Source organism: Protopterus annectens, chromosome 2.part1 (genome assembly GCF_019279795.1).
Source record: "Protopterus annectens isolate FY-2018-M chromosome 2.part1, PAN1.0, whole genome shotgun sequence".
In the NCBI taxonomy this organism is placed as follows: Eukaryota; Metazoa; Chordata; order Ceratodontiformes; family Protopteridae; genus Protopterus; species Protopterus annectens.
In genome coordinates this window covers 829,903,529-829,918,182 of record NC_056729.1, presented here as the reverse complement: position 1 = coordinate 829,918,182, position 14,654 = coordinate 829,903,529, and positions in this window count along the sequence as shown.

The following is a 14,654-nucleotide window of genomic DNA, read 5'->3' as shown; positions in this document are numbered from 1 at the left end:
ACAGTATTAGTCTACTGGTTCTTGGGGGTTGGATTTGGCAAGCGTATAGGTTTATCATTCATTAAACTGCTTCCTACTCCAGTTCACACATATATGGTATTTATTAGGTTATACAACTAAATATATTGATCATAACAGTATTTGACATGGAAATTGAATGTACTGCAGTGCGATACGAACCAGGATTGATTGCTCGTGAGGCGAATGCTCTGCCCACTACAATATTGCTGTGCTGCTTCCTTTGAACATATCCTGCTTTTTATCTTCCTTTTGCTATTTCAGCTACATTAACCATAGCTAAGTGATGGGCACACCTGCACACCTACAGTTAGCTTTGATTGGTGTTTTTAAAGCTATAGATGGGTTTCATATTTTAATTTATATGTCCTGTTGCTGTTGTACATGTGTGGGTCTGTTGGTGGGGATATGGGGACATCTGTGAGCAATATCACTCATTTCTTTGCAGCTTCTGCTGTTTGACATTGCAGGGCCATGATTATTCTGAGAATTCTACTGTCAGACACGTCCCATGCACTCGTACACACTTCGTGTAAGCCTAGGAGCTTGGCTAGCGCACCTTCATTACTATGCATGGCATGCTGCCATCCTGCTCCTAAACTAGTCCTGCACTGAAGTTTATTAAATCCGGGGGATGGTCTAAGGCAAAGTTAACCTTAAAAGACCAACTCTAAAAATACATAAAAAACAAATAATAAATAAAAAATACATAATAAGTAAAACAAGAATATAAATGTATACATAAATATATAGGAATAAGTAGGCAAATAAAAGCAATTAATGCAGGCTTTGTGCTTTCAAAAATGGATTTAAAAATATCTTCCCATTCAATCCTTTGACTCTGTCAGCAAGCTATGCCAATATGATGATAGTCTATAGGGGGAATGAAGTTATAATTAATGGTATTTGTTTTCAAGAATACAGCTTGTTCTAGCGACAATTTGTCAATGACCTTTTCTTTGTATGGAAAGGGAGTGTAGCTGAATTAATTTGCTCTTTAACCACCTTAATACCTCTACTTCAATCTGAAAACTCACTATGTGCAGCTCAAGAGACAAGATTAGTTTATTTGATGTTAACATCACTACATTGAGAGAAGGAAGTATCACTATGAGAATTCTCAGAAAGGCCTGCTATAGAAATTCATATCTTCACAAAGTATGCACCATGGACTGATTTTTCACAATATTGTGAAGGGACAGGGAATGCGAATCACTAGACTTCATGTGAATGACGACATGTTTAAAGAAGAGCTTTATGCTCTACAAAGTATATTGATAGAGAGGGGGTATAATAAGTTAGATGTGGCAAATACCTTAAATGAGATTACAAATTTATTTTTCTAAGAATACTGTAGATTCCACCACTGTCAAGAAGCAGATTAATAACAGGGCTAATATCATGGGCATGTCCATATATTTCAGGAGTAATTGCAAAGATATTACAGATATTACTAGGAAGCATTGGCAGTGTTGACTACTGATTCCCAGATCAGGGGTGTGATTGGAAAGAGGCCACGGTTCATCTATAAAAACAAGAAATCTACTCAGAATATGTTATGTTATCTGAGAACTATCCCTGATACGGATGTACATCACAGTATGGTGGGCATGCGACCTTGTAAGTCGTGAAATCTCTGGAGTTATATTAGCACTGCCTCTGAGTTTTTGCATCTTGATACAGACTGGCTCTTTAAATTTAAGGTTTCCGCTGATTATGGAACATGCCATGTGGTTTATCTTGTCTGCTGTCAAATATGCAGAGCATTTCATTTAGGCAAGATCCCTAAGACAACATATTAAGGAACACCTGTATAATCATACCTCTCAACCTCTTAGAGCAAGGAATTTGTACAAAGCCATAAAGAAAAGTGGGACAAAGACCCAGAAAGATGGACGATTGTTAAATATTGCACTTACAAACTTAGAAAGTGGATAGAATAACAGGTTTTGCATTAGCATGAATTTTCTGAAGGGCATGAAGTCTGAAACTTAAATGTCTGTCATTATTTTCTGACTTCAGTCTTTAATGATATGCCAGTAATTTGGCAGAAAACCACAATTTTATGAAAAAGGAACCCAAAATGTAAGGCAAACATCTGGACATTCTGCGAAAATCTGTACAGTTGAGAGGTATATTAGAATTTGCTCTGCTAGTAATGCCTTAACAAAGCATGTAATGGACACCAGTAGAGACCATGTTTTTAAATTTATGTTCATAAATGTAGTTAGAGAAAGTGATCGTAAAGGTGACATTAGAAATCAGACTGAAGCCTTAGAGGCTAAATGGATCACTAGAATGCAGGCCGACAGAGGCAAAGGATTGAGTGGGAACATACTTTTGAAGCTGTTTTTAAAAGCACAAAGCCTGCGTTGATTGCATTTATTCACCCTCTTATTCCCATATAATTATGTATGCATTTATATTCATATTTTATTATCTATTTTTATTTATCATTTGTTTTTTTATGTATTTTTTAGAAGAGATCTTTTAAGATTAACTTTGCCTTAGAGCATGATTGCTATTTAGAATAGAACTGGGTATGTTTTCATTGGTGATATGTATGTGTTTTACTTGGTAAGGCTGTTGACTGGCTATCAACTTGATATGCTGTGCCCATATTATGAATGAAAAGAAATGACATCAATGAGATTTAAAAATCTTTTTTTACGGGTTACATAATTGTACCTTTTGAAATGATGAATTGATTGATTGGTTGTGAGTTTGATACAATGTTTAAATAGCTTTTGCTATTGTACTCGGATAAAGGTCTGAAGAAGCTCTAATGTGAAATTGCTTACCTTTCTTTGTTTCTTAATTATGTGATTAAAGAATTATTTTAATTGTTAAACACTGGACAGCATCTTAATCCTGTTTATTTTTAATCATTTTATGTGCTGGATCGTGCTTTGGTTTCGCTGATCCCCTGCTTTCTTGTTAATATATTTTGTCTTATTGTGGTAATGTGTTCAACTGTGTTACATGTACAGGATGTACTATTATGATTCAGTATGTTCATAGGTTCATAGGTTCATACTAGGCTGTCTGCCCTAGGGCATTTATAAGCCTAGCCAGAGTGTGTTTGGCTTTCACCACCCATTTTAAATTAATTTTGTTATGCCCTTTTTCGAGGTTAGTATCTGTCTAACAGTAACACAGAAGTGATACCCGGGGTAAACCTACGATCTCCCATCCACTCATCAAGATTCCTCTTGAAGAGGGTCAATGAGGGACTCTGCCTAACCTGGACTGGGATTTTATTCCAGAGTGAAGGGAGCCTCTGGGTTATGAATCTGTCCCTCCAGCATGTCCTATTTATTTCAGTGCTGAGGTTCAAGTCTCTCGAGCGCGTAGCTCGATGGGATTTGGATTTTCTGAGGTGCAGCATGTCCATTAATTCCAGGTTGGACATGGCTTTATACGTCAGGCACAGATCGCCTCTGAGCAGGTGGTATGCCACTGAGTAGAGCTGCAATTTCTTTAACCAGGCAGCATATGGCATCTGCTTGAGCCATTTGATCCTCTTGGTGAGGTACTTTTGGGGTCTTTCCAGTTGCTGCAGGTGTCTGGTAAGGTACATCCCAAAAGGGGCATTGTACTCAATTATGGGCCTGATGAGGGATGAGTAAAGAGGCACGATGACCTCCTCTGATCTAGATGTGAATCCCTTCATGATTGGGTGGGCTATATAAAATGTTTTTCGAACCACTTTGGCCACGTGGTTGTCAAATGAGAGATTGCTATCAACTTGGGTCCCCAGGTCCCTAATTACTTCTTCCATACTTAATGGATTACCACCTATGTGGTAATTTGTGGGCACTTTGTTTTTGCCAAAGGGGATGACTATACACTTTTTGGCGTGTAGCTTGAGGCCATGGCTCTGGCACCTGTTGCCTGTTTCTATGAGGCCCTTTTGGAGGATGCTTGTGTTGGCTGGAGAGTCGATTATGGTGCCCAGTTTGCAGTCATCTGCGAACTTGGTCAGCCACAGTCCTTCCGTGTTGGCCTGTACCTCCGAGAAATATATACCGAACAAGAGAGGTCCCAGGACTGAGCCTTGTGGGACACCACTTGTAACTGGTTTGGAGTCTGACATGGCCCCAGCAATTCTAACCATGTGGGTTCTGTCCTTGGGCCAGTTTGCAACCCATTTAGTGACATAGGGGTTTATATTTAAGCTGGTGAGCTTATCTATAATGCCCGAGTGGGGTACTGTATCGAAGGCTTTTGCAAGGTCCAGGTAGGCTGTGTGGACCACCTTCCCCTCGTCATTGGCCTTGGTGACTGTTTCAAAGAAATCGACCAGGTTTAAGAGGCAGGATCTGCCGTTAACAAAGCCGAACTGGGTAGGATCCAGTGTCTGTAGGTCCCCAATATCTTTATTTATGAAATCCATGATGATCCTTTCCATAGCTTTGCAGACCAAGCTAGTCAGGCTTATGGGGCGATAGATTCCAGGATCTGTTGAGGCACCACCTTTGTGGAGAGGGACCACTGTTGCTGTACGCCACTCTTTGGGTACATATTCTGTAGTAAGGCTGAGATTGAACAGTAGTTTCATGTTTTGATTTAGCTCTTCTTGGAGTTCATGTAGGACGCAGCCCAGGACACCATCTGGTCCCATTGATGCTGTGTTTTTTGCTTTGGAGAGGGCGGCTCTTACCTGAGCATCTGAGATGTCAGGGGGGCAGCACACTGCTGGATAGATATTTGCCCTTTTGGCGAGGAGGGGGGGGGGTTTGCGCTGAACCTGTTAGCTAGGATGTTGGCAATGTCTGTGGGTTTGGTGTATTTTTTGTCATTATGGACTAATTCTGAGCATATCTGGGAATTCCCACCCAGGTTCCTGACATAACTAAAGAAAGCCTTGTGATTATCCTTAGTGTCCTGTGCAATTTTTCTCTCTAAGCTGGCCTTAGACGATTTTATGAGTGCCCATAGTTTTTTGCTAATACTGATCAGAGATGCCTTCCCTTTTTGGGATTTTGCTCTATCACGTAGTAGCTTCCTCCTTCTATTGTATAGTTTGTTTATGGCAGGGGTCCACCAGGCAGGATGTCTGCCTTTGCAGGATTGGGTCTTGGTTTTATTTGGGATTGCATGATCCATGCATTCCTGAAGGTGTTTATAGAATGCGTTTATAAAGGATTCTGCGGTCTGGGCCATATTTTCCACAGGCCAGGGGGCTTTGAAGGATTCCACCTCGGTTTTGAGGAGTGTGAAATTTGCTTTAGAGAAGTTTTTCACTGTGGTTTTCTGGGCAGGGGGTGGGGTCGGGATGTGAATATCCAGTGAGATTAGTTTATGGTCTGATCTTACCAGTGAGGGATACACTTCTGGTCTGGAGCATAGAGTCCCCATGTTGGTGATGATCAGGTCCAGTATGTTTTCCCTTCTTGTGGGAGTGGTAACAAGTTGTTCCATAGCATTTGAGTTTATAAATTCTAGGAACCTTTGGGCTAGGGTGTTGGAGCTAGAGTAATGCTCCCAGTCTATGTTTGGGTAGTTGAAGTCGCCCAATATAGTGGTGTTTGGAGAGACCTTCATATTTTCCAGTGTTCTCAGGAAGGCCGAGTGGGGTTCCTGGGTTTGGGAGGGTGGTCTGTAGCAGGCTATAAACTGGAAGGCAGTTTTACCCACTGTTAGTTGCACATGGATAGTCTCTGATGCCTCGTGCTGTGCCACCAACCTGGAGGTGTGGGTATCTTTGACGAATATTGATACTCCCCCTCCTTTTGGGGTTCAGTCCAAGTTTTGGGGCCGAAAAGCATGGTATGAGGTATAACCTAGTAGTGCTGGGTTGCTCTCAGAAGCCTTGAACCAGGTTTCTCTTACTGCACAGATATCGATGTTCTCCATGCTAAGGAGAGTTTCGAGTTCATGCATCTTGAGGTTTAGACTTCTGGCATTGAGTAGCATTACTCTTAGTTTCTTATCCCTTGTGATACCTATGGAGGTGGGTTTGTCTTTTGAGCCTTGCCTAAAAAAGGCACTATGAGGGGGGCAAGAGCCTTTGCCAATATCCGAAAGCCCAGGGGTGACAGGTGCAAGCCGTCCCTAGCGAAGCATCGTGGCTTGTCGAGCATGTCATCCCAGGCTGACAGGCATTGGATCCTCTTTGAATGACACCAATACTTAAGCCAATTGTTGAAATTGATCATCTTGTCTTCATATTGTGGCATCATTCTTGGTGTGGGTAAGATGCTACTCAAGGTCAGGGTCATACCGGCCTGGGCTACATGCTCAGAGAGCTCCTCTATATCTCTTTTCATGTAGTCCAGGGAGGTACATCTCAGGTCATTCGCACCAGCATGGACAATGATTGAGTCATATTTGTACTTGCCTTGGAGTGAACTGAGTGCTTGTGTTATGTGGCAGATCCTAGCGCCCGACAGGCAGCTCACCGTGACCTTCTCCTTGTTCAGCCTGGTGAGCGGGACGTCAGTATGTATCAGGTGTGTTGTTTAGCCTTAAGAGCTGTGACTGTTCGGCACACTGGCTTTGTGAGCTATGTGTTGCACGTGTTTTGTTTTGGGGTAGCGGTTGCTTGGGTGTCTGCTTTGAAGGTCTCTGCTGCTTAGGCAGATTTTTATTTAGAGCCTCCGAGTATGTTTTTGTGTGTTTATGTGTTTGGTTTGCTGTTGCGGTAGGTCTATGTGAGACTGGAATTGTAGTGAGTGTGGTTTCCTTCTCCTCCTGACTGGTTACGCCAGTACTGAGTTGAGAGAGCTTAGCCTCCAGTTTGGCTATATGGTTGCATCTCTCACATGTGTTGGAATTTGTTGGGAGGAGGAGAGGGTTGTCTGTGTACATGAGGCAGTTGTAACATTGCCTCAAGATTCCCAGATTCACCAGCTGGACCAGAGAGGAGATTGACAACTGACCTTTGGACATGCTAGAATAGTATAGCGAATTCCTTTATAATTGAAAAAAAGGGCCAATGGGGAACAAGGTACTCAAGGGGAATTTGTGAGGGTGTAGTGCTTTTAATTTTTTAGTGCTGACTTATATAATTGCTTTAGTGAGCATGTGCCAGGCTTTAGAGTAGGAATAGGGTGTTTATTATGAGAACTAGATCAGTTCTAAGGGAAAAAGTGAAGAGCAGACTTTATGGAGCCGAGAATGGTTTAAACCCAATTAAGTGGCGCTGCCCGATGCTGCGCTATGCGCAAAATCGCACAAAGCTACGCTAAAGCGGGTTTTATACAGGGGGACCTGAAAGAGCTAGAAATTGGTGCAAAACGGCCAATAGACTATAAGATTCTTGTGCTGGGAACACTCCTCCAGGGATAGATAGGCTGCTCTAAGCTCGCCACTGCCACTGGTGAACAAAGAAGCCTCCCTTTATCCAAGAAAGGAAATGGGCAACACAGGAACTTTCCAAAAGTCCAGAATACAGCAAAGCCTGTATTTGGACTACTCTAGGTCAGGAAAGATGGGAAACAAGGATAATTTTTTTTTCTTTTTTTGCAACAAACAGCAGGAAAATGCAATAAATATGTAACACAGGCTAGCGCACTTGAGTGTGTATGTACTATTCAATAACTTGTTACTTTCTTTACATGCTTCTGTTTCCCCCCAAGTATACACATTAGTATCAAAGCTCTACATATCCACAACTTTACTGTGCAATTTTTTCATGTAATCCCATTAATAAAATACAATTCAATAACTGCAAAAAAATCCCATGTGATACATGTGGCTGAAAAACAGCTATCATTGTTTGACATCAGTAAATTTTACTTTTATTTGAAAAGTGCTCGTAAAAATGAGACTGCGGTACACATTCTCCATATGTGCTCCACTTGTGTATGTTATAGCAGTTAGTTCACAATGACCACTACATAGAATTTGCAGTGTTTCTGGACAAATGAGGTTTGGGAAAAAAACAATTTTTCCATAGACACATTTGGTGTCTCGTGATTAAGAGAAGATGATCAAAAGGAGGTTTAATGGCCTAGGGGGAGAGATGTTATGGCTGGGAATGAAGTGGAAGGTGGTCAGGTAGAATGTAGGTAAGGAAGAGTTAATTTAAGAGGGAGGTTGGCTGGAGAGGAAGTGGGGTAGGCATGAGGAAGGGCTTAAGGTTTTATTGTGAGTGTAGCTGTGTAAAAGGTCAGATTTAGCTTTGAACTTGCTGTAATGCAGACTTACATCTAAGATGACCTGTAGGTACTTCAATGGACAGGTAGGCCTTGGATTACATAATAACAGTGTGCCTGGAGGTGGGTAATGGTTGAGTTTGTTTTTCTCTTCTTAATGTGGGAGTTCTATCTCTCTCACTCAGAGTATTTGTGGGGAATCACTGTTCAGCACTTGGTAGTGTGGTTCAGTTATCTCAGTGTGGGTCTCATTTAATGGTTCTGTTCAATTTTCATGTTAGGAAGGTTGTGTCCCATTATTTTGTTTACTGGGGTTAAAGTGTGGATGAGGAGAGCATGTTATCAGTTGCTTGGTTAGCTTCGCATTAATAAATGAGATGTTGTAGAAGTTGCATTGGTGGTCTGGCACAGCATGGTTCAATTATTTGGTTTAAGATGCTGGCTGGCAGTCTTGTGAGGTGATTTTGTTAGTGGCAGTGAAGCAAATTTTCATAGGGTGTGGTGGTATAATGTCCTGTGGCTATCTTGTGTCTAGTATGCTTCCAGCCAAGCTGTGAGAAACATTTTGCGGGCTGCGATGCACCTTGAGTAACAGTCACTAGTTGTGGAAGTACAGTGAAGCATTGGGTCTATATTATAAGCACAAAACTCCTTTTCAGCGAATATGGAAACAGCGACACATATTGCGTGAACCATGAAAATACCAAACGTTCTAAACCGCGAAATTCAAAATCTCGAATCATCATAGTTGGCCAACCCCACCTCCCGCTACATACTACCTACCCAAACAAAATAAATAAACCACATACATACACTAAACAAAACCCTACTTCTAACCCTAAAGTAAAGCTTGCATATACTACCATGTATGCACTTACCTTAACCCACACCCTAACCCTAAGGTCCGTAACTATTGCACACTTACCTTAAGGAGCTATACCATAGAAGGGCCAACTATAACGATTCTACATTTCGAATTTCGTGCTTCAGGACGATCAGTGTTTTCACGGTTCGCTGAATACGTGTCAACATTTCCGTATTTGCATAAGTGGACCTTCGCGGTTCTAACAGGGAACCGAAGTATTAGCCACTATGGGGAGAGGGAGTAGTCTCGATGGGCAGATGATTGTTCTGCATTTGAATCCCTCACCACTTTGGCGGGTGAGGATATTATAACATTTTGAAGTGATGATTTTGTACTGTAGTGTTAAGCTTCATTGGGGGTGGTTTAATGTTAAGCAGCTATATTGAAGCTGGTATGTCTCCAGCCGAGCCATGAGTGACTTTTCACAGACAGCAAAGCACTCAGAGTAATGGTTGATCACCACGCATGTGTGGTGAAGTGTTAACTGCTACGAGGACTGGTGTTTAGAAGTGCTGACGTTTGGTTCTCATTTGCATTGCTGACCGCTTTGGTGGGTGAGGAGATTATAGGGTTTAGAAAGTAATAAATGATAAAAATTAAATAAATAAATGAAAAATAACTGAGCTGAAGTAGTGGCTGTGGGCAGTATGTGGTCTGTGTTGGGTACTTAACTGATTTGATGTGAGTGTGCTATGCAGCATGCCTCTCAAAATGTCCCAGATTTTCAGGGACGTCCCTGATGTTGACTCATAATTTTGGTCTGAATCATGTTAGGAAAGTTTTCCTCATTCTCTCTGGTTGTTTCTGGCTTTGTCCCTGATTCTGGTTTATATTTGTCCTTGATGGATTGAGATCTAAGCTGTGCAGATAGATAGAATGTATACAAAAAAATAAAAAGCAGCAGGGAAACAGAAGGAAGGGGTCCATTGAGGGTTAGCAGATGGGGGTAGGAGTACAGGGTGATAGCTAAGATAAGCATGAGTGAGCACAGGAAAAGGGGGTCTTACAAAGCAGGTGGTAAGGGATTTTTGCCAGTTGCAGCATAAGTTGTTAGGAGGTGGGGGCAGGTGGTAAGGCGCGTGCTTGAGGTACTGGAAGCAGAGGGCTAGTGTGCAGCTAATTTTGCATGTAGCACTACTGAAGTCTACAAAAAAAATGAAAGAGAGAGAAGAGAGGCATAAGCTAAGCTCATAGGTTCATAGGTTCAAAGGTGGTTACTAGACTAAGATCCCTATGGTCTTTGCAAGCCTAGCCATGTAATCACCTGAGTACCCTTATTGAAAATAATCAGATGGTCATTGTTAGCAGATCAGTTCTATGATCAGCACCGACTGCCCCTGTCCATGAGGGACATAAATGCCCCCTCCGGCTGAATTTATGTTCATCCATCCAGTTGTCAAGTTTGTACTTAAATTGGGTCATTGATTAGTTCTGCTTCACATGGAGTGGGAGCTTATTCCACAGGAGCAGCAATCTCTGGGAGATATGTCTGTTTCTCCAGCATGTTCTGTTAATATCACAGGCTAGGCAGAGATCCATGGAGTGAGTTACTGTTGTCCCATTTGATTTGTGGATGTGCAGCATTTCCATTAGGGCAGCATCACAGACTGCTCTATAGTCCAGGTACAGGTCACCTCTCAGCAGCCTGTTTGATACAGAGTACAGTGACAGGGCTGTTTGTATCTTCACATAGGTCATGTTTGCAAGCCCATGGATTCTCTTGGTTAGAAACCTCAGTGGTTTCTCCACTTGCTGCAGGTGTCTGGTGAGGAACATACAGAAAATACTCAATTAGTGCTTTGATAAGGGCTGCGTACAGCAGAGCTATAACCTTCCTAGTCATTATTTATAAGATGCGCAACATAGAAGGCTTTTCTTACCAATATGGATACATGGTGATCGAAGTTTAGAATGCTATCAACCTGTATTACTAAGTATCACACCACTGAGTTTGAGCTTAGAGGGGTACTATCTATATCATAATTAGCAGGGACTACTTCTTTGCCAAAGGATATAATGAAGCACTTTTTTGCATTAAGTTTTAGTCTGTGACTTTGACACCAATTATTTGTCTACATCAGTCCCTTCTGTAATATATTAATATTGTTGGGGGACCCTGTGATTACACCCACACGCCATCAGCCTTTGCCTGGACTTCAGAGAAATAGATTCTGAACAGTAGAGGGCCCAGCATGGATCCCTGTCTTACTTCACTGGTAACTGGTCTACTGGTGGAGGTGGACTGCCCAACTTTGACAGTGTGCGTTCTGTCAATGAACCAGTTGGCTACCCATCTAGTGATATATGGGTTACTCCCTAGCTGGGAGAGTTTCTCAGTGATACTGGAGTGAGGGATTGGGTCAAAGGCCTTAGCTAAATTGAAATAGGTGGTATGTACTGCTTTTCCCTCATCCAGGGCTTTGGTGACATCCTCAAAGAAGTTTGTCAGATTTAATAAGCAATATCTACTCTTGATGAAACCAAACTGGCTCTGGTCAGAAGTTTTAAGGTTGTCTGTTTCCTTGTGAATAAGGTCTATGATGATTCTTTCCATAGCCTTGCAGATAAGGCTGGTAAGGGTTATGGTTCTATAATTTCCAGGGTCATTTGATGGACCCCCTTTGTGCAAGGGGATTACTGTTGCTGTTCTCCATTTTGCTGGAATAAAGCTAGTACTCAGGCTATGGTTAAAAAGAGTGCAGAGTGGTTCCACTAGGTCTTGTTTTAGATTGTTTAGTAAGCAGCCAGGGATGTTATCTGGTCCCACAGAGCTTGTATTTTTTTGGCTTTGGAGACTGCTTGTATAATCTGATCTTTGGTAGATTACTGGTGTCAGGAATACTTTGGGGTATGTCTGGTGGGGACAGGGTGGTAAAATTATTGCCAAATATGTCAGCTAGCAGGTTGGCAATTTCCTGTGGTTCAGTGTGAGTGGTATGGTCCACTATAAGTTTGGCACACAGCTGGGCATTCCCTTTTAGGTTTCGGACATAGATAAATAATGCTTTATGATTGCCTTTAGCTAGGGACACTAATTTGTCTTGTAACTAGCCTTAGAGGAACTGGTTTGCATAATGGGGAAAGGAGTTCACCTGGCAAACTCATCATACAGGGTTTGATTTGTCACTTATGACAAAAAAAAAAAACATAATAAATAATAAATAGTGAAAGAGAAAGGTACTACTTACTGATAGGCGGTGGTGTAGGTCAGGTTAAGTAAGCTTGGTTTGGTGTAGATGATATTTGGCTGTAGAATGGACCAGGTTAACATCATTTAATGCTGGCAGTTATTAAGCATTTGTGTCAATGACATTATATATTTTCACTAGGCAGGTGGCTTGGGAGAAGTTGCATGTGTGTAGATTTTTTTTTTTTATGTGCAAAGTTCTTAATGTTTTTCTTTCTTTTGCAGATGACTGGAATGCAGAGTCTGAGGCAGAGATGGGTAGCCACTGTCTTGCAGGCAGAAGAGTTATTTTTGAAATTGCCAACCAGTGAGTCTGTGGTGGAAAAAGAGCCTGGCGTCTCCAGTCAGAAGAGGAGAGGGCAGTTGACAAAGATCAGGTCAGGGGCCTGAGGGAAGCTGGCAAGGCAGTTGATGGACAGCACTTACAATGGAGGTTCTGGTCACAGGAGCTGTGCAAAATGTGGTTGCAGGTAATGACACATTGTTCAGTGTTCATGTAAATATGTCAGACTTGGTGTGCTTTGGGGATAGCTTGGGGTAGGCAAAGACAGGGATTCACTTCAGCAACTTGGGAACCGGGTAAACATCGTAGAGGATTGGGAGAGGTTTAGTGAAGGGGGCAAGTCCAAGTGGATACATTTAGTGAAGAAAGCAGCTTAGGGTGGTCTATAAGGAGTTTAGGGTGTCTGTAGGCAGTGTAGAGTCACAGCAGCAAAAGGTCGGTTTGAACTCTGAGATCTGACCAGGGGATTGGTTAGCTACACAGAACTTAGGTGAAGGGAAAGTGTGGGGGTTTTCTGACCCCTCACCTACTGGTGTCATTTAAAGAAAAAATTTAGAAGGGGGTATATGTTGATGTTTTTGAGTTAATTGATGCTGAGAAGGTGCACTGCTTGATGGAAACAGAAATGGCAAATAACAAAAGATCTGCTAATGGCTTCAGAAACTTTGGAGCAGAGGAGAGTAGGTAAGCTGTGCTGTGTGCTAAAACATGGGACAATTGAGTGTTGGATTTCGTGTACTACATGGCAGTTTTATTGAAAAAGGATAACTCCTTGGAATTACAACTTCTGGCTTATTTTCTCATGATCTGTGAGGCATAACGTCTGCTGGTGGGGAATGTCCGGTTGTGGTATGATCAGAAGTGTCATAAGTAAAAGCTGTAGATTAGTCACTGCACTGGAAAGTTAGGCACACTGACATCTGATTTACCACCATGATGGATAGCTTTTGGGCTGCTAGCAGAGGGGTAAGCTATGAGAGGAAGGGGACAGGAGTGTGCTGGGCCTTTAATCCAGGGTGTTGCTCGTGGGTGGCATGCAGGTTCTCACACACTAGAGAGTGGGAGTACATCCAGCCATGCAGTGTGACTGCTGGGAAGACAACTTGGTCAAACCAGGTTTGCTTTTGGCCAAAGTGGGAGCATTACCTCTTGTGTTTCAGGGATTTCAAAGTTTTTGAGGATGGGAGAGTTTTCTTAGGCAGAGGAGAGGAGTGTCTTTTTGGGGGCAGAGGGGGAGACTGGGGGGAGCATTCAACTGTTAATGTGTGGGTTTGCAGATCCTTGGTTGGTAAAGGTGGATATTGAATCTGCATTTTGGTTACTACCCATGTGGGAGGAAGAGTGGTCACAGTTACGTATAGTGGTTAGGAGCAATTTTCACTTTTACAAGGCTATGCTGATGGGATGTTTGGTGGCCTGTGCCACTTTTGAGAAGTTTAGCACTGCACTGCACTCCATTGGATTTGGCAACAACAGGTGAGCACTCAGAAAATGGTCCATTATCTGGATGACTTTTTATTAGTAGGTGAGGGGTCTGAAGGAGCAATAGACTGGTATGTGGCAGTTTTTGGGGCTGAGTGAGGAGCTAGGTGTCCTGCTGGATACATAAAAGTTAGAGGGCCCTGTCAAGGCATTGTGTTTCTTGAGATTGTTAGTAAATGCAGGACCTGGATTGTTTTGTTTACAATTCGAGAAGATAACACTCTTGAAAGAAAAGATTATGTGGGTGAGGGGCAAAGACAAAGTGCAGATTAGGGATGTCATAGACCTCTTAGGGCCACTGAAAGTTGCATGCCAAACAATTCATCAGATCATATATTTTGTAGGTCTGTGGGTCTCTTGTTAAAAGGGGAGTGAAGAAAACATTACTGCATGATGATTGGTAAGTTTGTTCATGCTGATTTAGTTCTGAGGTTGTCCTTTTTGGGGACGTTTAATGGTTTCCTTTTGGCAGTTGGATTGGGTTGGTCAAGGGGAGTTGCAATTTTTTACAGATGTGGCAGGGGGTTCTGGGATAGGAACATTTTTTAGTGGTGAATGATTTGCAGCTTAATGGCCAGAAGATTGGAAGGATGAGTGGAAGATGTAGCCTTTTTGGAATTTATGCCAGTTTGGGCAAAATATGTGGTGTGGCAAGAACAGTTGCATGGGAAGAGGGTTATTTTTCATTCGGACAATATTGCGGTGGCCCGAGTTTTA